Source organism: Mirounga leonina, unplaced genomic scaffold (assembly GCF_011800145.1).
Source record: "Mirounga leonina isolate KUSES-001 unplaced genomic scaffold, KU_Mleo_1.0 Mir_151, whole genome shotgun sequence".
In the NCBI taxonomy this organism is placed as follows: Eukaryota; Metazoa; Chordata; class Mammalia; order Carnivora; family Phocidae; genus Mirounga; species Mirounga leonina.
The window spans coordinates 56,740,882-56,763,715 of NW_023270377.1; the positions used below are offsets into that span (position 1 = coordinate 56,740,882).

A 22,834-nucleotide genomic window follows, 5' to 3' on the forward strand; every position below is an offset into this window, starting at 1 on the left:
TTAACTCCTTGAATCCATAGAATGATCCTATGAGGCAGGCACTATTATTTTCATTTTGTAGATGAAGAATTTGAGGTTAATAAACTTGTCCAAGTTCACATGGTTAACTTGGCAGAGTTGAGATTCAGCCCAAGCCGTGTGGTTTCAGAGCTCACCCTGAACCATGATGCCCCCCACCTCCCTGCCGGCTCCTCAATGAGGGGCATAAAACTGGAAAGGACCTAAGTGGCCCCAGCTTTTTTCAAGCAGATGACTAGTCACTAGCACAGTGTTCTGTGGAAATAACCCGGGCTTTCTGTTCCTCTGTTTTTCCTGATGCATCTGGGTTAGGGTCACCAACCCACTGGGAAAGGACAGCCTGAGACAGTGAAGACCAGCCTGCTCTTTGGTGGTGTTTTGGTCCAGCATGAGCTTTGCTCTGAATCATCCTTTTTTTTTTTTTCAATGTTAAACAATTCTTTTTTTTTTTTTTAAGATTTTATTTATTTATTTATTTGACAGAGAGAGACACAGCGAGAGAGGGAACACAAGCAGGGGGAGAGGGAGAGGGAGAAGCAGGCCTCCCGCGGAGCAGGGAGCCCGATGCGGGACTCGATCCCAGGACCCTGGGATCATGACCTGAGCCGAAGGCAGACGCTTAACGACTGAGCCACCCAGGCGCCCCGTGAATCATCCACTTTTAACACCCAATACCCACCACAGACTACGTTCTAAGTGACCCTCTAAGGTTTTAGTGTGTCTGATGAGGAAGAAAATCTTCCTAGAGGGTCACAAGTGCTGCCTGAGACTGTTGTCATTGACTAGTGTCACATGATATTCTCAAGAGTAGATGAATAACACAAGTTATATTTAGCAGGTGGGTAAGGAGTATAATACTCAACTATGAAACATAGAACCTCTAGTAGAATCTTAGAATGACGGAGCTGGGAAGCAGAGTGAAGAGGAAGATTATTTTGCCCATCCTCCCGTTTCACAGGTGAAGAAACAGAACCCCAGAGAAGTTAAGTGACTTTCCCAAGGCCAATCTAGCTGGTAGCAGAGTTGACACAAGAACCCAGGCTGGCTGAGTTCCAGTCCAGCTCCCTTCCCTGCCCAAGACTGCATAAAGTAGTCCATAAATGATTTTCTTATTAAACTGCAGGTGAAGCATAGAATGGTCTGTTTCTTTACTGGGCAAGACTGAGGCCAGCATTGCCTTAAAGATGTGAGGAGCTCAGCTGGAAACCTCCCTCGGGTACAGACCGCGGTAAGCCCATGTAAGGAAAAGGCAAGGCAGTGGTCAGATGCAGCTACTCCTGGGGAGTTGGCAGGGCCAAGCCTCTGCCTTCTAGACGGTCCTGGCCAGAGTGCAGTGATTTGTCCCCAGCACCCTCGCTCTAAGTCTGTTGTTTTGAAGGTGAAGAAATAAAGCTGGCTCAATTTATAGCTGAGTTCAGTGAGGGGGAAGTGGTCACTTCTCTACCATAAAGAAAAATGTATCTCAAAACCCTGCTCCTGAGAGTAACTGCCAGGCAGCCAGCCCTCAGTCAACCCTGCAGGCTGCAGGTTTCTTGCTAGATTGCCGGGATGGAGAATTTTAAGCCCTTCCTGGTAGAGGCTCCAGCAGCCTGTGGAGGCCTCCCTGGGGACCTCTGCATCACCAGCAACCTGGCAGGACTGCTGGCATCTGGGGTCAGAATCACCGGGGCCCAACAGACGTTTTTGCTGACAAGGACAGCTGCAGGTCACCTTTGTACCTGCAGAACCATGGCCTAGAAATTTCTGCAGGCAAGAATGGAGAGGAAGTCGGTTCTGCATCAAGAAGAGACAGAAATCTAAGACTGGGAGGGCATCCAGAGCTATGTTCCACGCTTCTGGGCTCTACTGCCTCAAAATGGGCCCAGAGGGGGCTGTAAGATAACTTTGGGGCTGATTTCAGCCCTGGTCTTGTGCGATGCCACCCCAGCAAGAGCACTTGGTGGGGAGGGGGGTGGGATTAAAACTAAGGGCGGAAAAGAAGCTTTGAGGAGCATTCACTATAACCCCTGCAGAGACCTTGACCAGTAGTCCCCCGAAGCACCCTCTTGGTGGACTGCCAAGAGGCGAGGGGCGATTTAGTCCTTCCCTCCCTTCAAGCGTTACAGCTCTGTCAGCCCCTTTGGGGATTTCTCTGGCAATTTATCTGGCCATCTTTTCAAGCCCAGGAAAAGATAAAATAAAGAAAAAGCTGTCCTGGGAACAGAAGGTAAAACAAAACCAAGTTCATTCTTAAGCTAGATCTGATCTGGAAGGTTTTCAGGGAGGTATACCGCTCAACAGCCCCATTGGGCCTTTCCAGCCTCAAATCTGTAGGTCAGTGTTCTTGGTCAGAGGGCATCAGGATCTTTTTGCTTATCTGGTATGACCTGGCTAGAATTGAGCAAGCAACCAGAGGCAGAGATAGGATTCAAAGTTAGACATTTCTGACTTCCATGCCTGGGGTCTCCCTACCTTGCGCTTGATTAGAGTGACAGTTTTGGTGACGTGTCCTGCTTCTGTGCTTTGCCAGAGTTGGCCAGCCTCCTGTGATGCCAGATCCCTTGGGCTACTCCTGCCCTGTTGCTGCTCCTCCCCCTCCGTAAGCCTAGCTGTTGCAGAAAGTAGCTTCCAGGTCTCCCTCTGAGTGGTCAAGGAGTATGGAGAGGGCTGCTGTGGGCAAGCGCCAGGCCCGATGCACAACAGGCCACTTTCTCCTGAGCTTACTATCCCAGCTCCAGTGTAGACCGATACACTGATGCTGAGACCAGTAATGGCCTGCTTGCTTGGAGGAACTAGGGGACAGAGTGTACTGTAACTAGTCCCATTGCATGAGTCAGCCCAGGGAGTTCCTCCTTTTGTCCCCCACAAGGTATATCAGAAGGGCCCAAAGCAGAAGAACTGCACAAATACGCTCGATTCTAATACAGAAACCACAGGCAAGGAAGCTTGGCCTGTATAGATTCTGGGGCCTGGGAAGACCGAGCATGGGAGGTCCCTTCTTCCCAGACTCAGAATATTTTTAAGAGATAAAATTGAAGAAGCAACAAGTGGTGTTGAGTTTAAAAAACAGCAAGAAGCAGCGTGCTCAGAGGATGGCCCTGTTCCTCTCCTTGAATCACAGATGAGAAGGGGACACGGTATCTGGCAGTATTTGAAAAGGAGTCTCCTGTGAACAGTGAGTACACCACATAAAGAAGTGTTGTCTAAACCAGTGTTTGGAACCTTTCTTGACCATGACTCGCAGTAAGAAATATATTTTTTATTGCGATCTAGGATGGATGGATGGTTAGATAGATAAGAGAAACAGAAGTTTTATAAAACAACTCCCACTCTTACCAAATGCAGTACATTATATCTATATATCTTTTAAAAAGCTGGTTCGGGGGCGCCTGGGCAGCTCAGTCGTTAAGCATCCGCCTTTGGCTCGGGTCATGATCCCAGGGTCCAGGGATCGAGCCCCCGCGTTGGGCTCCCTGCTCCTCAGGAGGCCTGCTTCTCCCTCTCCCACTCCCCCTGCTTGTGTTCCCTCTCTTGCTGTGTCTCTCTCTCTGTCAAATAAATAAAATCTTTAAAAAAAAATAAATAAAAAGCTGGTTCGACCCACTAAATTGACTCGACAGTCAGAGAAAAGGCAACAACTTGCTGTTTGAAAAAGACTGATTGGAACAGAAACGTGTCAGACATGTAGTCTCACTGTAGCTCTGGCAGATTCTGCAGAAGGAGATCCCGTACCCAGGCTTTATGGACCCAGAAGAGGTTCTCCCCACTCTTCTAATGACTAGAAGCTGGTGGAGGGGTGATGGCGGTGGAGGATCAAGGAAGGGAGAGGAGGCCGTGGCTGAGGGAGGGAGCGGGAGGCTGAGTTATGTCCTGTTCATACGGAAACACTTGCGTGCCCGTGATGTGTCCTGGCACAGAGAAGACAGACTCTGCTCACCACGAAAGGGTACTCATGGTTGAGTGAGCACAGAAGGATTTCCATCCACAACGGTTTGTAGTGAAATGGACACGGGGAGCTTGAGCCCCCTTCATTCTGCATTCCCTAAATGAGGGAGCCATGGTACAGGACTGGGTTCAGTGTGACACCCCTAAGTTCTGTGTCTCATTTATATTAAGTAGTCAAGAAATGTTTATTGAAAGGCCATGTTATGTAGTTAGTACTTGCAACTAGACTAGTAAGAATCCTAATTATACATGGTGGTATTAAAAAAGCATTATTTGAAAGGCACTTTAGCACGCTTGATTCATAATGTCATGTAAGTGGGACAGGAAAGAGAAGAAAGGCCCAGGAAAGTTTGGGTTATATAGAGGAACTGCTAAAGCCCATCGGAGTTTTAGATCCTCCACACAGCATGCCTTTAAACAGTTGAGGTTTGTTTGGTTTGACTTTGAGGCAGGCCTCAGGGCAAGTTGCTCTGGCCATTTGCTTGGAAGGAGGTCCAGGTGGTGTGAGGCAAGTGGACCCTGGCTTATCAGGGAGCACAAGAGAGAACATTCGGAGTTTCCCCCACTGCCGTGAATCTGCACCTGCACTTGGTTTACCCACTCGGCTCAGGCAGTTCAAGACGATGTGACTTAGGCCTAAGTCACCCAAGTCTCTGTGGAGAGGAGGGGGCTTGGGGACCAGTCTGCGTTCTCAGTTCTGGACCCCCCAGCACTGATGGAGCACTGGGCTGACAAGTGGTCTGGGGCCATGGAAACGCTGCTGGTGCGGGGCCCTGAGCTGGCTTTCCTGTAAGCGTCAGCCCAGTACCTGAGCCTGGCAGTCTGGATCCCTACTAACCACCGAAGTCAGCTACAGGTCCTTCTTTCAAGCAGCTGTGGGAGGAGAGGGGGAGTAGGCAGGGAAGAGGGAATTTGAAGAGAGGAGAGGCAAAGACGTTATGTGATTTGACAAAAGATATTCCAGTAGATTGGCTTCCCTCCTAAAAGTGAACAAATACACTAAATATCATCTCAAGATGAGTGCTGTCAATTTTATTTATTTTTTTAAAGATTTTATTTATTTATTTGAGAGGGAGAGAGAGCACGAGCAGGGGAAGGAGCAGAGGGAGAGGGACAAGCAGATTCCACACTGAGCACGGAGCCCGACACCGGGCTCGATCCCATGACTCTGAGATCATGATCTGAGCTGAAATCAAAAGTCAGACCCTCAACCCACTGAGCCACCCAGACGCCCCCAATTGCTGTCAGTTTTATACATGAGTTCAAGTTTCACATGGCCCAACCCCAGAGAAAACAGCTAGGAATGACTGGGAGCTGAGGATAATTTGCACACTTCAAAAGATCCCCTGGGATTCTGCCATAAAGAGCAGGTAGCTCTTTGCCTCTGGGGCATTGGGACATGGGCATTGGGACCTTGGATGTGTAAGGGGCTTCACAGGATGGTGGGCCCACCTAGCAGACTCTGTGTTTTTAATACATTGCTCTTTACACCTATTTTAAGGTAAAGAACACTCATGGATAAGGCCAAGTCTAGATACAAAAGAGCATTCAGAATAAAAGGGTAGGCAGGGAGCCCCAGGTTCTGGTTTCATTTCCATCTTTGTCTCTATGACCTTGGGTCTTGGTTTCCTCTTCCATAATTTGAGGGAGGTTGGAGATGCTCCCTCTGACCTCCTTCAGCTCAAACACCCTGTGACTCTCTTCAGCCTGAGAAACATTTTCTGGCAGGAAAGAGAGGCTGCCCAGAGCTTCCTTCTCAGGCAGCCAGTGAGTACATTCTTTCCTGTGCCCACATATGGAAGCAATTTCTAGATTATCCAAGGCACTTGCGCTGCTGAGCTCAACCGAAACAGAGGAGCTTGGCGGTGGAAAGTGGAAAAAAGAAAAAAACCTGCCCCTGTTTTCATACCACCATGCGCTTTCCTATCTGCAGCGGTCCGTGCAGTCTGCCTTCCCCTGCAATCTCAGGGCTGTGCCAGGGGGCTTGGGGAATTTCACCGATAAAATCCTGATAGAAACAAAATGAGTGTTGAGCTCATGGCTTCTCCTTGGAGGCCAAAGGCCACTCTGTCTTTCTCCCTGGGAAGCTTTAAGGCTGGGGCCTGGGGAGGAGCACGAATTCCTGAATTTTGTTCCCACATTTATTGTAATCTTTCTCTCTGGTCTGTTAAAATGAGGACTATTAATGGCTGCCTTCAAGCTTCTTTGTAAAGTTGAATTGGGAAACATTAGCCAAGTGCTTTGAAGGGGAGAATGTTTTATTAGTTCCTTCTCTGCCTAAGCGAACCCTTTACTAACTAAAGTTCCTCTTCTGAACTCCTGGGGGTTTTGGTAGCAGTTGAGTAGTAACTCTTGTAAACTGGAGGCCTTGGGGCATTGACTCCTAAATTCAGGTCAGGAAAGTGACTTTTCCTGGAGCATGACCTTACTCACAAAGCCTCATCTGTGGCCCCTGTTTCCTCCCTCCTGCTTTTCACTCCTGACCTTAATTCTTGGGGAAGGAGATTATTGAAAGGATATGTTTATAGAGAAATACTTTTTGTTTCCCTTTCAGTCTGTCCCTAACTTCTCTACCACCTAACCCCCAACTGACATGAACATTTAAAAATTAATTTGTAAAGCAGAGATACTCTTCCTAGGAATGAGGTCTGACTGATTAGGGATCTATGAATGTAAACACCCACCCTTGTTAAAGCTGTTGTGTCAGTGTTCTTATAAAGATCCGAGGTATCCCTTCCACACACTTGCCGGAAAAATCTCTCAGAGTCAAGACAGTAGGCTGAGGAATGCCAAAAGACTCTTAGCAGGGACCCCATTTTCTTTTTGTTTTGTCGCTGGGTCTCAGGTGCAGAGCCTTCTGGTTAAAGCAGCCCTCTCATTCCCTTAGAGAGCGTGTTTACGACTGGTTGGCCTCACGGAGGGTTGCCGGTGTGGAGGGCTAGACATCAAACATGACACGAAGATAGAAACACTTATCGGAACCCCGCATGTCTGCTTGCTCTATTTCAGGACACTCCGATTAGCTCTGCTTGGCTACGAGTATGGTTGCAATTCCATGCATAGACTTCCCCCCATGGGTTCCCTGCCTGATTTAAAGTAACTCAGCTCTGTAGAACCATAACGAGAATGTTGCAGCCCCATCTCTGTAGGACTGTGTGCTAGATTTTCTTCAGTGCTGGTCAAAGAAAGTTCAACAAGACCTGCCTCCTGTTGGCTAGATGCTAATAGTCTGAACCACCAGTCCGGGAGACGAGTCACTGAGGGCGGGCCTGTTCCTGCCACCGGTCTGTACAGTATCACCTCGAGGCCAGGTTGGATGCTGTGCACCAGCCAGGGCGATACAGCTCCCGGTCCTGCCACGAAGATGAAGAAGACCATTCGTGTCTCCCTCACCACCACCCAGACACCAGGCTCCCCCTGACCGGGAGGGCTGAATCCACCCCTCCAGGGCAGTTGGGGTGCCAAAGCTCACTCCCCTGCAACCTGTCCAGATGTGAAAACCTCCACTCTGAGAACATCCACTACCTGCCAAATAACAGTCAGTAATAATAGTAGGAGCAAATGTTTATGCAGCATTTACTAAGTACCTGGCTCTCTTTTTATTATTCTTATTTTACCAATGAAGAAACAAAAGCACAAAAGGTTAGACAACCCTAACATCACAGAGCCAGGATCTGAACTCAGGCAGTCTGACTCTGGACACTGTTTAGAGTATACTTCTTCTTTTTTTAAGATTACTTATTTGTTTATTTGAGAGAGAAAGAGAGCAAAGCAAGCAAGAACACGAGTGTGGGGGGGCGGAGGGTCAGAGGGAGACGGAGAAGCAGACTCCCTGCTGAGCAGGGAGCCCGATGCGGGGCTCGATCCCAGGACCCCGGGATCATGACCCGAGCTGAAGGCAGACGCCTAATGACTGAGCCACCCAGGCGCCCTAGAGTATATGTCTTTATACTGAAGAAGAATTCTGCCCTGTGGCTTCCACGTGGTGGTTCATGTTCTAATCCCTGTAGCCACAGAATGACCTAATTTTATTAACATAGGACAGACCCGTAATATTTGAAGACATTTATCACATCTCTCTTGGTTGTAAAGCACCACACGAAGCTCTCACGGAGCAGTTCTAGCCTGGGTCTCCCTCTTCCTCCCAGAAAAGCACAAAGAGTGCTTTATAATTTTTCCATCAAATCCAGACACTGGTGAGAGGCAAGGAAGCACTATTAATAATGATGCTGGGGGGCGCCTGAGTGGCTCAGTTGGTTAAGCGACTGCCTTCGGCTCAGGTCATGATCCTGGAGTCCCTGGATCGAGTCCCGCATCGGGCTCCCTGCTCAGCGGGGGGTCTGCTTCTCCCTCTGACCCTCCCCCCTCTCATGCTCTCTCTATCTCATTCTCTCTCTCAAATAAATAAATAAAATCTTTAAAAAAAAAAATAATGATGCTGGGACAACAGGCATCAATGGGGACTGTCCTGGGCAGACCAGGATGTGGTTCACCCTACCCCCGGGCCATGGCAGGGATGCCACCACTTGGAATGCCTTCTGAAGGCTGTCCAAGTGGATTTTGGGAAGGTTGAACTAACTGCACACAGACATACTATCAATGAGAGATTAGGTTTCAGGAGTCTGCCATTAGTCAGACTTCCAGCAGTGGAAACGTGCTGGATGTCAGGTTGAGTCCCATAACTGCTAATGTTCCCAGTTTTCACGTCTGTAAATAGAGGTTGATCATCTGGAAGTCCCTTCCAGTTCCGAGCCTCTGATCCTGTCTCAGCCTCCCTGATCCAAGCAATGGTCTCCATCCTCACTTTAAAGCCGTGAATGTGGAAGACGAGGTTTTTCATCCTTTCTCTGTCAGTTTAGCTGCTCTTCTACCAGCATTAGTTGCCAAACCCTACAGGTAGATTTTTAGAGTGCCAGCAGGATCCCCTTATCTAGCCTACTTTTGGAGTATCAGTGAAATCGTGCCACATACTAAGAATCTTCTTTAAATAATGCTTTTCTTGGGCGCCTGGGTGGCTCAGTTGGTTAGGCGACTGCCTTCGGCTCAGGTCATGATCCTGGAGTCCCTGGATCGAGTCCCGCATCGGGCTCTCTGCTTGGCAGGGAGCCTGCTTCTCCCTCTGACCCTCCCCCCTCTCATGTGCTCTCTCTCTCATTCTCTCTGTCTCAAATAAATAAATAAAATCTTTAAAAAAATAAATAAATAATGCTTTTCCTCCTGAGACAGCCCTGGATTCTGTCAGTACAAACACAGGAAACAGAAAATGGCCTCCACTGGGGTGCCTGGGTGGCTCAGTCGTTAAGCGTCTGCCTTCGGCTCAGGTCATGATCCCAGGGTCCTGGGATCGAGTCCTGCATCAGGCTCCCTGCTCGGCGGGAAGCCTGCTTCTCCCTCTCCCACTCCCCCTGCTTGTGTCCCCTCTCTCGCTGTGTCTCTCTCTGTCAAATAAATAAATAAAATCTTTAAAAAGAAAGAAAGAAAGGAAGGAAGAAAGAAAAGAAAGAAAGAAAATGGCCTCTATTAAAAGTACCTGTTGACTTAGGGAGAAATTCCTTTTTTTTTTTTTAAATTTACCTTTTATGTTTCCTAGAACCTGTGTCTGTGAAATAATTGCAAAGTATTTTCACATAATTTATCTCGTTAAATCCTCAAAATGGCCATGTAAGATGGGTATTATCTTCGTCTTCCAGATACTGAAACAGAGGCTCAAGGAGACGAACGGCCTTGTCTGAGGACACACAGCTAGTTAGCCGTGGGACTGCAGCTCCGACTCTTGTCTGCAGGGTCCTATCCAAGCATCTTTGTGCTGCACCAGTAGTTTTCAGTTTGTGTTTTTTAAGCATAGGACTCATTTTTTTTTTCCCAAACAGAAGCAGGGCTTTTCTAGGTGAGGTGGAGCGTGCCAACTCACATGATGCTCTGTGAGGGGCTCTGCGAACCTCCCCCAGAACATGGTTTGAACAAGCGTGTACCTTTCCAAGGTGCCTCACACTGCTTTGCCCATTTCGAGGATACAGGATGCTCGTAGGATTCTGCACAGTTTCGTTCTTCATGAGCTTGTTGCACTTAATAAACTTCATTGTGATTCGGAGTTACTTGGTCAAACAATCCCAGGTCTCGTGTCAGTTGCAGGAACACAGTCCTTGCTAGCTGCATTGTCTCCCTCCTTTTCCCTTCTCTCCCCTAACCTCTGAGACTCAGGACCCTCTCCACCCTGTCTTGCTCTGCTGCATCCCAGTCCCATATGGACCACTAACAGAATCACGTGTACTTTCTGGATGTTCCTTGGCTGCCTTCCTCATTCACCATTCACCCTACTACCCAATAATTACTAAATACCTATTAAAGAAAATCATGGGAACAGGCCCAGCCTAGTGACCAAGGAGCCCCCATCTTTTCTACAAAGCACAGTGCCCCTTCACTTCCTTGTGTCTGAGATGATTGGCTTCACCAAGATAATCTCCCAGGTTCCTTCTGTTGCAAAATCCTATTGTTCGTATGCCAGAGTTTTCTCTTCCCTAGAAGGTAAAAATGGGTTGCTCGGCTCATTTTCACTGCCTGTGTAGCCTGTCCTCTCTCCCACAATTAAAGCACAGTCCAGTGCCTCTCCCAGAAGTTACTCCGTGGATGAGGAAAAGTTAGAGAACAAGATTTTCCGTTCTCCGGGGGCGCTGGGTCCCAGCGAGCTGTGGAACAGCATCTATTTGAAGAGCTCTCTTAGCTAGGGGAGAGGAAAAAAAAAGAATGGGAAATATTTCCCATTTTTTAGTTCTTGATTTTGTTCTCTCTCAGCAGTGTTTGATAGGGGTTCATGGTCAATCTCACCAGCTGACAAGACGTTGACATTTATGCTTCGGGTTCTGTTTCTCTCGCTTAGTGTCTGTGGAGTTCTGCAAACACTGGGAACTGAATGATCCTTCTCTTTCTAAACATACAACATTCAAACTGCCCGATTTTCCAAATCCCCTTCTTTAAACTCCATCACATAAGAGTTATTAATTATAAAAGATGTGATACATTCCCCCAAAAAATACATTGACAGTTTTATACCAGAGATCACTCAGAAAATTCAAAGTAGTAGTGCAGTATAAACTGTTAGGAAATATTCCTGGCATTCTGGTTGTTTTTTTTTTAAATTTTTACAAGAAACATACTCTGCTTAGGCCATAGTTCTTATGTAATAATCCTTTTTCTTTCTGGAAGAGCCGCAATTATTAGAAGTAGCAATCCAAAACTCCACTGAGCCGTTATACATTTATCAGTCTTTTTCTTCATTCTGCAAATGTACGTTTTTTTGGGGTTTTTTAATAATCTAGCCATATCCTGGATTATGTAACAGTGTGCGTCAGCTGTCTCCATGGGGCATCAATATTTTGTGTGTGTGTGTAATTGATTAGATGCCTAGGCTAAAGGCATGAGTGAGTAGCTGTTCATTTCTACTAATTCTATTAGCCTACTAGTCAAAATTGGCCATTCTGTTCTTTGGGTGATTCTTCACACTGAGCATTTGATGCCCAGTCCAACTAAGCCAGGAGCCCCCACAACATTCCAGTTCCCCCCTAAACACAGCAGCCCCCCTGTACTCACACAGCTGTGGATCTGCACTGCTGGTAAGAGGACATGGAACAGCAGGGTGGGTTGGCCATGGGCTAGTTTCCATTCATGTGGTAATGTTCACATTGCATCCTTGGTTGGACTCCTTAACTTTAATGTCAGACCAGGAATCGTTTAAAAAAAAAAAAAAGTAGGAAAGTCTTTTCATTGGAAAATATCTTAAAACCAAAGAAAAGGTCAGAGGAAAATTGTGATGTGCTGTAAATGGATCTGGTGGTATGAGTTCCTCTATGTCCTTAAAATTCTATTGCTGTTTTCTTGGGTCTGCCCGTTAGAAACACTGACTTGTCTTCACATGAAATGTATTTATGAAATAAATCCTTATTCCCTTTTACTTATGTATTTAGTTTATTACAATTACATGCTGTTATGTAATAAATGACCCCCAAACATAGTGGCTTAAAACAGTAACCATTTAATTGCTTACAAGACTGCGATACGGGCTGAGCTCAGCTGGGCAGCTTTTCTGCTGCTCTTGGCTGTGGTCAGATGGGGGCTGCATTCAGATGGCAGGCTAGCTGGGTCAGGGCTTATCTGGAAAGCAGGGATGGCTGGGCTTCTCTTTTTCTCCATGTAGTATTAAGACCTCTCACTCACTCTCCAGGTGGCTTCTTTCTACATGGTCTCTTCAGCAGGGTCGCTGAACTTTTTATAGGGTGGTTAAGATCACAGAAGTAGAAGCTCCCAGGCCTTCTTAAGGCTGAGGCCCAGAACTAGCAGGGTGTCACTTCCATGGCTTTGTTGTTGTTGTTGTTGTTAAAACAAGGCACAGGTACAGCCCAACTCAAGGAGAGGAGACCGTACAAGGTGTGAATACCAGGAAGCATGCTTCATTGGAGGCCACCAGTGGAACAGACTACACCAGTCATTCTTCAGTCAAATGATACTTATCAAGTGCATGTCATGCACCAGGCAGTGAGTATATAGTGGTGAACAAGCAAAGCATGGTGCTTGCCCTTATGGAGTTTATAGTCTGTGGGGAGCAGAGGAAAGCAAGTGTCAGAAAAATACCATGCAGAGTCATGAGTGCTGGGGTAGGAGGAGTGCTGGGCGCCTTGGGAGCATGGCTCGAAGGATAGAGGAGTCATCCTGGAGATGGGTGAAGAGAGTTGTTGGCAAAAGAACAGCATGCTCCCAGGCCAAGAGACAGGAGCAAACATGGTTCTTCTGTGGAACTGAAAGAAGTTCTGTGTGGCTAGAGAGCAGTGTGGACAGTAGAGCTGCGTGGGTGTGTTTGGTAGGGGAGAGGAGGAGTCACACCTATGGTTTACAAAATAAAAGGCCCGGGAATTAAGCAGGAACCTCATCACATATTGAAAGCCTGGTAAGCCATGTTAAGATGGTTAGACTTGATCTCAGTCATGATGGGAAGAGGATTTTAAGCATATCTGTCTTTCAGAGAGATCACAGCCACAGCAGCCTGAGAATAGAGGTACCTGGGCTGGAGACCCCCAGGAAACCGTTTTGGGGCCAGGCAAGCGAGAATGGTGGGTAGGCAAGGGGATAGAGCTTGGGGCATGAATTCCAGAGATGCTAGAAGGAAGAATCTCCACATCTTGGTGATGGATTGGTTATTGAAGTGAGTGAAAGGAAAGAGGCAAGGGTGACCCTCAGGATTCTGGCTTGGGCAGCTGGTGATGGTTTCTTCCACTCCAGTAGGGAACCCTGGAGGAGGGGCAGGGTTGGATCCAATTGGGGTGGGCAGAAAGTACCAACTGGAATGTACCAAGTTTGATTCCTTTGGGTCCTAGTCTACTGCAAACCTTTCTCAGACTAATATATTATGTTATCCTAGGTGCTTCTTAATTTCTACTCAACTTCCACACCTCTCAGACATGCTTTGTTCCTTTTTATTTCTCCTCTGCCTCCCACAGACCTGGTCTGAGGCAGAAGTGTCTAGGGATGGCACCTTCTTGAACCTTTTACTTTGAGGGTGGTAGGTGGGAGAAACTGGTGATGGGAAGTTATAGGATTTGGGGTTGGGGGCTTGCAGAGAGCAATTTGGGTTATAGGGTTGAGAAGTGCAAAGGCAAGGGGATTTGAGAAGAAACTGGGAAAAGTAGAAGAGAGAAAGACCCAGGCCAGTATAAGAATGTTAAGAAGTGACTAACAACATAATAAGGGCAAGGAAAATGAGTCATCTGTGGAGTAAAAAAGGCAAAAAAAAAAAAAAAGAAAGAAAGAAAAGGCAAAGAGAGAGAGATGGCTCCACAGGCTGTGATCTCTATCATGGAAAACTCTAGAATCTTTTTTTTTTTCATGCCTCCTTTTTACATCTGCATTCTACAAGTTAGAAAAGTAAAGCCTTTTTTATGAAAGCCTCAGTGGACCTTCAGATAAGCCTTATTGTTATATAAAAATGGAAATGATCAGTTAACACACTAAGGTAAACTGTAGTCCTTCTGTGGAAGAAAAAGAGCCCTAAGAAAAGGAAGGGACATACAGACTGTTAAAGTGAATTTTTAAAAAAATTGTCTATTTCCAAATGATCTGACAGAGAAATATCTATAGCCTAAGAGAATGGAGAGAGAGCATGTCCCCATGATCAATTTTTAATAAACATAAATGGTATAATAAATTATGCATGGAGGAATGGTATAAAGCATTAAACAATGAAGGATAAATAATTTAAATGATTAAAAACTGCCTCTGTCATATGTTTGATGTATGAGAACTCTATGTGAATTTTCTCTTCAAGGAAATAGAGGAGGATTTTTTAAAGGGAATTTTTCAAAACAAATTTTTTTTTTTTAAGATTTTATTTTTCACTATTCCTTTAGTGGTTCATTTAACCAATTATTTTTTTTTGAAGATTTTATTTATTTATTCATGAGAGACAGAGAGAGAGAGAAGCAGAGGCAGAGGGAGAAGCAGGCTCCCCGCAGAGCAGGGAGCCCGATGCGGGACTCGATCCCAGGACCCTGGGATCATGACCTGAGCCAAAGGCAGACGCTTAGCCGACTGAGCCACCCAGGCATCCCCAACCAATTATTTTTTTAAGATTTATTTATCTTAGAGAGAGAGAGAGAGAGCACACAAGTGAGCACGGGGGATGGGCAGAGGGAGAGGGAGAGAGAACCCCAAGCAGACTCCCCACTGAGTGTGGAGCCTGATGTAGGGTTTGATCCCAGGACCCCGAGATCATGACCCGAGCCGAAACCAAGAGTCAGATGCTTAACCGACTGTGCCAGCCAGGCGCCCATTAAAACAGATTTTGAAGGAGAAAATCACGTGGTGCTCTGCGAGGAGAGGCTGTCGAGCACAGAAATGCTGACTTTTGTGATCCTGTATCTTGTGCTTCTCTGATAAATGTGCACATAAGTGCCTTGCTGGGAGATGATATTCTATCAGACCGTCAATGGTGGAGGTACTGCCCATCTAGAAGGCTGAGACTCGAGATTTCTTTTCAGGTATCCAGAGAAACTTAGGGTGCAGGGGTACAGTGATCTCTGCTTCTACATAGTCTTAAACTTCCCGGATTCCTGGGTAAGAAGTCCTGTCCCTGCACATCCACGGCCTCCAGTAAACTTCTATTTCTGTCCCAAAATTAGAGTAACTGGATGGGTTACAACCGAAGAGGCACCTGCAAAGCCATGCCTCCTTCTTGTGGGACACCCCCCTATAGCTGAGGGGAGCCACATTGATCAGAAGCAGCATATTATAACATGCAATGGCTAAGAGCATAGGTGTTGGGGTCAGACCTACGTAGGTATGAATCCACTTTCTACCACTCACTAGCTTTTTCACCTTGGTGCCTGCAGCTCAGTTTCCTTATTGGTGAAATGTGTTCGGTAATACCCCAAAGAACCGTTAAGCGTTAAATAAGATACAATAACTTAGTTCAGTGTTTGGAACATAGTAAATGATGAGTAAATGTTTATTATTAACCACAGAATTATATATTGAGTGTTTATTTTCCGGGCTCAGAAGAGTACAAAATCAACCAGGAGGATCAGAGCAAAAACCCATAAACCTGGGAAATAGTCACCACCGAATCTAAATCACAGATCATAAGCTGTGGTCTAAGTGCTGATTCTGGAAAGTTAAGTATTTTTTTAAAATTGAATTCAGCTACCTTAAGGCAAGGGCATATGTGCTGTAGTTAACCCGAGTCCCCAATATTTCCATTGGCTTATACCAGCCTGCTTTTTCTTCTCTACCTGCTCTGATAGGAGTTTATCACCTCAAGCTGAATAGTTAGTTCTATAAAGTTCAATTGTTTCCCCCTAAGTTTCCTAGCTCCTTAAATGTTTAATTTAACTGAAGCATCTGATTGCTATGTAGCCTTAGTGGGGATAGGGAGAAAATCTTGTTTTTATACCACCGAATAATTTTCATAAGATTAAGGACCCCACATGCCAACAGATCTTCCAACGGTTGTTTACTTTGTTGTTATTCCAAATTAATATTTACCTAACACCCATGTAGGCATTATATTGCCCTGGGACTATGGCCTCTCCCAATTCCGAAGATGATTATCTACAGATATAATTGCAGCCATTTATGGTTGACAGTCTATAAACACACATGCTTATCAGTAATAGTTCAAGTTCAAAATATTGGTGCACCAGACAATGGGAAACCGAAGACTCACTGTAGGTGTTTGAAAACATGGCTACAAATACATTGACACTTCTCCCCATGAGAGGTGAATCTATGTCCTTTTCCTTTGAATCTGGTGGGAGTAGGGGGTTGTGACTAATCTGACCAAGAGACAATGACAGAAGTGGCCCCATGTAACTTCCGAGGCTAGGTCCTAAAAGGCCATACCTCTGCCTTGTTCACTGGGAACGCTTGCTTTTGGAGGATTGAGCCACCAAGTAAGAAGTCCAACTAGATGCTGGAGAGGCCACATGTAAGTGCTCTGGTTGACTGTCTTGGTTGAGCCTTACCTTTAGCCTTCCCAGCCTTGTATCAGAAATAAATGAAGAAACCATCTTGGAAGTAGATTCTCCAGCCCCAGTGTTCTAGCCTCTAGTTTATCAATGATCCCAGCTAAAACCACAGGTGTTAGAGAACAGAGAAGGGTTGTCTCCATCCTGACATTTCTGAATTCTTGACCTACAGAATCCATGAGGATAATGAAATTAGAGTCATTTGTTACACAGCAATGGATAACTATTGTACTCACCCAACAGGGTCACCTGGCTTTATATCTTGGGTAGTTACCATATAACACATCATGGTGTTTGTAAGATCTTGACTGTAAGAACCACCTGGTTCCCATCAAATGTGCCATATTACTGCTAGGTTTTTTTTTTTTTCATACAAGATAAACATGGGAGAGTTAGCTAATTGTTTAACAGATATTTATTGACTCAAGGTGAAAGGCGACAAACCAAGCTCTTCTGTGATTTTATATTTGCTTGGAAGAGTGTATTCCTGTTGTTTTTCATTTAGCAGTAACTCCGTGTCACCACCTCTAAAGTAGAAATAACAGCTTTCCTCAAAGATGATAAATTAGACAATGCATTAAAAAGCACTTAGGTTTTTTTTTTTTTCAGATTACACTGTTGATACACATAAACACTTAATATAATAATTACTTTAGGTTAATGGGTAACACTAATAGTTTGTGCTATTAAGGATATTTACAAAGCAATCTGAGCAAATACAGGAAGACTGGATTATTAGGGCCTGAGGTAGCTAGTACTTTAGAAGCAACTGAACTGTAACAGTCTTCATACTTCCATCTGGAATCAGTTCAGTGGTCTTTTAATGAACAGTTCAGTCTGAATTTTGAAAATCAAGGTGTGGCAGTTCACAAGGCAGATCCTTCTAATAGGCTGTGTGGAGAAATCTTTATTCTTTCCAATTGCTGCCTTTTAAGCCCAGCCAGCAACAAAGAAAGCCAGCTCCCTGTGGTCAAAAGTCAAGGAGACAAATCCACAGCACCCGTGACACCAACTAATTAGGTTGTCTCTGTATACATAAGTTCACCAAGGTTTTGGGTTCTTCCATGCTCTGTGGCTGTCACACACAGGTTCCCATGGCGGGCACCTGCTTGGGCATTTCTCACTGACCCATCCTTCCCAAGAGAGTCCATGGGCATGTTGAACCAGAACAGAAGTCCCCAGCACAGGTATGCCTGAAAATAGATTGGGTGCTTTCTCTGTGTCAAACTTTCTCTCTTGTTTGGATACCTGTCTCTCTGTTAAAAATATTATCAGGAGGTGTACTGTTTATGTTCAATCCTAAAAAGAAAACAAAAAATGCTAAAGAGAGTCCATCCTTTTTGAGAAGAGCGATCAGATGGCATTATGATTCAGTGGAAGTAGAAGGGCCAGGAAATACCTCCATATACAGGAGATTGAGGAAGGAGGGACAATGGGAGTTTTATATCCAGATTCAGCCTTAAGGTCTATAAATTACTGGACTAGTTAACTTAGAGTCTGAATTAGCATCTTTTTCTTTTGAATCTCTTCTTCTTTGTGTATACACAGAGTGAACCCTTTATAAAGCTGGTGAGCTGGACTGTTAAGACAGAGGGGCTCCTCTGCTCTTTATTGCTGGGAGGCAGTAATCTCTCATTCATTCAGTAAACACAAGGTGCCACGCCCCTTTCCCCCTCCCGGGAGGAGCTAGGCGCGTGAAAGGAGTATGTAGGAGGCGACGGGTACCGTGGCGTGAGGGGGCGTGGCTCTACCTGGGAGGCTGACCCTTGACCCAAGGCCAAGATTGGCATCACGGGAGACAGTGCCCTAAGTGTCAGTCTTCACTGCAGAGATGTCCTGAGAGCGGGAGCATAATTTACTTATTTTGCTACATATTCCCTACTTTTTAAAAGAGATGATAAAGCGGACTGTGGTAGGGAGCCTGTCAGGCGGGGCTCTGGTTGTTGGGGTAGCACAATAATGCTGCCAAACCCTGTGCTAGTAATGCCCCAAACTTCCTGTCTCCTTTAGAGAGAGACACGGAACTCTCACAGGTGCTGGACAACCACAAAAGGGTTTTGTTCCAAAGAAACAGAAAAAAGTCTGTCTCAAATCTTGACTTCATCAACTTGGCAGAAGGAGAACCTGGGGGAGGGGCTGCCCAGAAGGAGTGGTGTCTGTAACCGAGCCTTAGAAGTCACTGCAACAGCAGCGACTCTGCGCGACCGTTGTCAGAACTGGAGAAACCTTGTGGAGATAGACTTTTCTGACACAGTGCGGTCGGGAGAAGTCAGGGTTTACAGTGGCGGCTAAGGGAGAAATGGCGTCTGTCTGGAATTACTCTTTTTTTTTTTTTTTTTTTTAAGATTTTTATTTATTTATTCATGAGAGACAGAGAGAGAGAGGCAGAGGGAGAAGCAGGCTCCCAAGGAGCAGAGAGCCCGATGCGGGACTCGATCCCAGGACCCTGGGATCATGACCTGAGCCGAAGGCAGACGCTTAACCATCTGAGCCACCCAGGTGCCTTGGAATTACTCTTGATTACGGTTTCCTTGCTTGACCTTCCGATGAAGTGGCTGGCTGCCATTTATGGGCCCCGGCATGTGAGAAATATGTGTTTTTCAAGCCTGGAATCACACCCACTGTGACATGCTGGTGACAACCACAGATTCAGGTCTCTCATCCCCGGATCCCCGGGTGGGGGGCGGGGGCGCGCGCTCAAGCGGATAGTGGATGAAAGGGCTGTCGCTGTGTACGTTATTTTCTGAGTGTTTCTCCTTCAAGAGTAAAGAGTTGGCTTTAGGTAAGTAAAATATGCTGCTCCGCAACTGCACAAATGAGAAACGTAATCCCAAGGTGTATCAGTCCGCAGTTTGCACGGTTTGGTTGGGAATTCCTAGAGTTTTTCTCTTTTTTTTTTACAACTTGGACTAGCATCAGGCAATTTATCATTAATGACAGCGCAGGGCAGTGGTGGTGTTGCTTTGCTTCGCTTGTTTGTTTTTGTTTTGGTAACCTTCAGTCCTTGTCTTTAATCAAGCTGGATGAATTTTTTTAAAGCTGAGTGTATATATTTTGTTGTACATTAAGTAGCACACTACTTGTCACAACTTCTCTTTTCCCTGCAGAATCTGTCTTGCTTAGGAAGGCTTCATACCTATAAAGTCTAGTTACTAAGAATTGCAGCATGCTTTGATGAATATTACAGTTATGGTGGTAATTTTTCAATTAAAAGGGAAATACAATTTGTTTTTTAAAAAATCAGCTCATTGTAATACACCATTTACTCCTATTTTGCCTACACTTCCATTAGTGTTATTAATGATCCACAGTGCCCCAAGGTTAAAATGCAGTTTATATCAGATGTTAAGGAAACATGTTTCAATAAACACACTTCTGTTATTAAATACAAAGAGATTTGATCGTTTTTGTACATAAATGTGTCTTGAAGTTAATCGGTGGATATTATGTTTTTAGCACTATGAGTAAGTATATCCTTGGGAGATATGCAATGGTAATTTAGTAAATAGCATCTTATTTTATATTAGGTACTTCCCAGAGTACCAGCTTTACTTCTAGAAGTTGCTCAAAGGCAAAGAAATAATAGATACTGAAATACAAAATGTAGTGTTACCTGTTCAAAATGACTGTGGGCGAAGTAATTAATAAAATCTTGGGAGATGTTTATCTTTTGAAAGTTTACCTCCTTTATAGAATCATGTAATTCAGCCTGTCTGCAGGCACTTCAGAATCCAAATCATAATCCAGAAAATATAGGATAAACACATGTGGTTGAGTTTGATGTTGCTCAGCTGGGTATTACCAACACACTAATTGCACCTGAATAAATCTCAAGACCCTGCTTGGTCCAGATTCTGCTTGGAGTCTCATTCAAAGAAAACATCAGAAAGTCAGAAAGCCTTGAAGAATAACATATCTCTTTAACTGAAGTTTTCCTAAAAGGTACGACTTAAAGGTTTTATTTTTATTTATTTATTTATGTTAAATATTTTATTTATTTATTTGACAGAGAGAGACACAGCAAGAGAGGGAACACAAGCAGGGGGAGTGGGAGAGGGAGAAGCAGGCTCCCCGCCGAGCAGGGAGCCCGATGCGGGGCTCGATCCCAGGACCCTGAGATCATGACCTGAGCCGAAGGCAGATGCTTAACGACTGAGCCACCCAGGCGCCCCACAACTTAAAGGTTTTATACTTCACACCACATAAATAGCTTCTCCAACATTCCACAAAGACATGTGTTCCTTCACCTGCACTCATGGCTGCCGTGAAACCTCTCTTTGTCTCTCTCATCCACATAGTTTTTCACTGGCCATGAAACTTGCCTCATTTTTTTTAAATTATGGAGATAAAATTCACATTCTAATTTCCTTCTTATTTTTTATCAGACACAAATACATCCAACTCTTTCAAATTTAGAAGCATAAATGCTACATAATGAGTCCAGGCTCAAAGTAATCATAGAGATTTTCTGTTCTACTTCCTGTACAGACTGGGCCTCTCTAGGATGACTGGATGACCTGTAGCTCCACTGCCCCTGAATCCTGAATTTTATTTCCTGCCTCATAGCACCCTCAGAAATAAAACTCATTGCTTGACTCCAGCTGCATTCAATATGAGAAATTCTAACATAGAATTTCCTAATAGTACAATTTCCACCTACCAACAGTAATAGTAGCCACCATTTATGCACTGCACTGGCTAAGCTCTTTGAATGTGGCATTGCATTCAACACGCATTGAAATATCCCCATGTTACAGATGAGAAAACTGGAACCCGAAAGCATAATTCACTGCAGCTAATAAGTAATGGATCTGGGATTTGAACCCAGGTAGTTTGATTCCAGAATCCCTCCTTTTAGGAGTGACATGAGCTTGTTTACCAATTCTGCCCTATTCTATGTGCTCTTAACTGTAGAAGGGAGGGATGCCTCTGAATAGGAAGATTGTGCAAATGGGCAATTAATTAGGTGTTCTCTTGGTCCCATGTTATGTGTATACGTGAGGAAAACACAGATCCTGAATCAGAGCCACAAATCTGCATAATACCCATTCATGATCTCTCCCAACACCCTTGGTACGCTTTTGAATTCTTTATACTGCCTTGTATTCTTCTAGTCTCTATTCAGCCTGAAAGAAAGGAGCAACAAATGTGTGAGAGTATCTGGGTTCTGTCTGTTACCTCTGGAGTTCTGTTATCTATGAGGCTTCTTAAAACTCATCCTGGGTGAATGGCAAGGCTTTCTATATGTCCCTAGCCAGTCTTTTTATGAACAAGGGAATTTGCCAGATCCTTTCAGTGTTTTGATCAACAACAAAGATGAGTGAGGGGTTATTTGGAATTCAACTGCATGATGTTGCAAAGGGCCAGTTTTGTTGTTGGCATCAGGCCCTCAAGTGTGCCAAAGAAGAATCACTATGCTAGGTAGGGCTCTGGCTTTGAAGGGCTCTCGCCAGGGGTTTTGATCATTCTGGCTTAGATTACATTACAGTGGCATAAACAAATATACAAAAGTGCAGTGCATCAGCAAGAGAACTTTCTTGACCTTTCATCTTCCTTTAGCTGCTCCAATGGCCCAGAAACATGACACATGGTGTCTTTTTGCATGATTGCGAATGAGGAAAGCCTTTGGCATGACATAATGCTCCCCAAACCCCCCAGGGTCAGTGTAGAAACAATTGCTCTGGGGTCTGGCTGAACTGACCTACATTGTGAAGCTCTGACTGCCAAGGGTGTGCCTCGCCGCAGTTCCTCCCTCAACAACACACATGTGGTGTGCATGGGTTTGGGTTTCTCTCGGAGACAGAACAACAAGGAGACAGTTTTGGTGGATACTGGAAATGACACTGGACTCTCAGTCATAAGCTTTGGGTTCAAATCCCACTTCTATTCCTTATAACTCTTGGAAACCTGGTCTCCCTTTTTGTGTTATGAAAACAATTAAAAATAATATTTAACTCATACAATGTTTATGAAGCTAGATTAATTTTTAAGAATATGTTATGTTAGAACAGAAACATTTTTTAAGGGTGCCTGGGTGGCTCAGTTGGTTAAGCGACTGCCTTCAGCTCAGGTCATGATCCCAGGGTCCTGGGATCGAGTCCCGCATCGGGCTCCCTGCTCTGTGGGGAGCCTGCTTCTCCTTCTCCCACTCCCCCTGCTTGTGTTCCTTCTCTCGCTGTGTCTCTCTCTGTCAAATAAATAAATAAAAATCTTTAAAAAAAAAAAAAAAAGAAACATTTTTTAAGATATTTTATCACTTTTTGTGGTCCAAACCGGGATCTTAGTCCAGTTAATTGAGAGTTACCAGCAGGTTTTCAAACAGTTGCTAACCCTTTTGTCCCTATTCCTTCCTTCACACTGTCCTAGGATTCTCCATGAAAAAT

At 45.0% G+C, this 22,834-nt stretch overlaps 1 protein-coding gene across 1 annotated transcript in view; it reads left to right on the plus strand.

Moving 5' to 3' along the window:
- The first annotated feature begins 633 nt into the window (after positions 1–633).
- The window catches only part of WIPF1 (WAS/WASL interacting protein family member 1), a 105,481-nt gene continuing 83,280 nt past the window's right edge, over positions 634–22,834 (plus strand). Inside the window, exon 1 of the mRNA XM_035007725.1 lies at positions 634–3,172. The gene's annotated coding sequence lies outside the window, so the exon portion shown is untranslated. The remainder of the gene's footprint in view (positions 3,173–22,834) is intronic.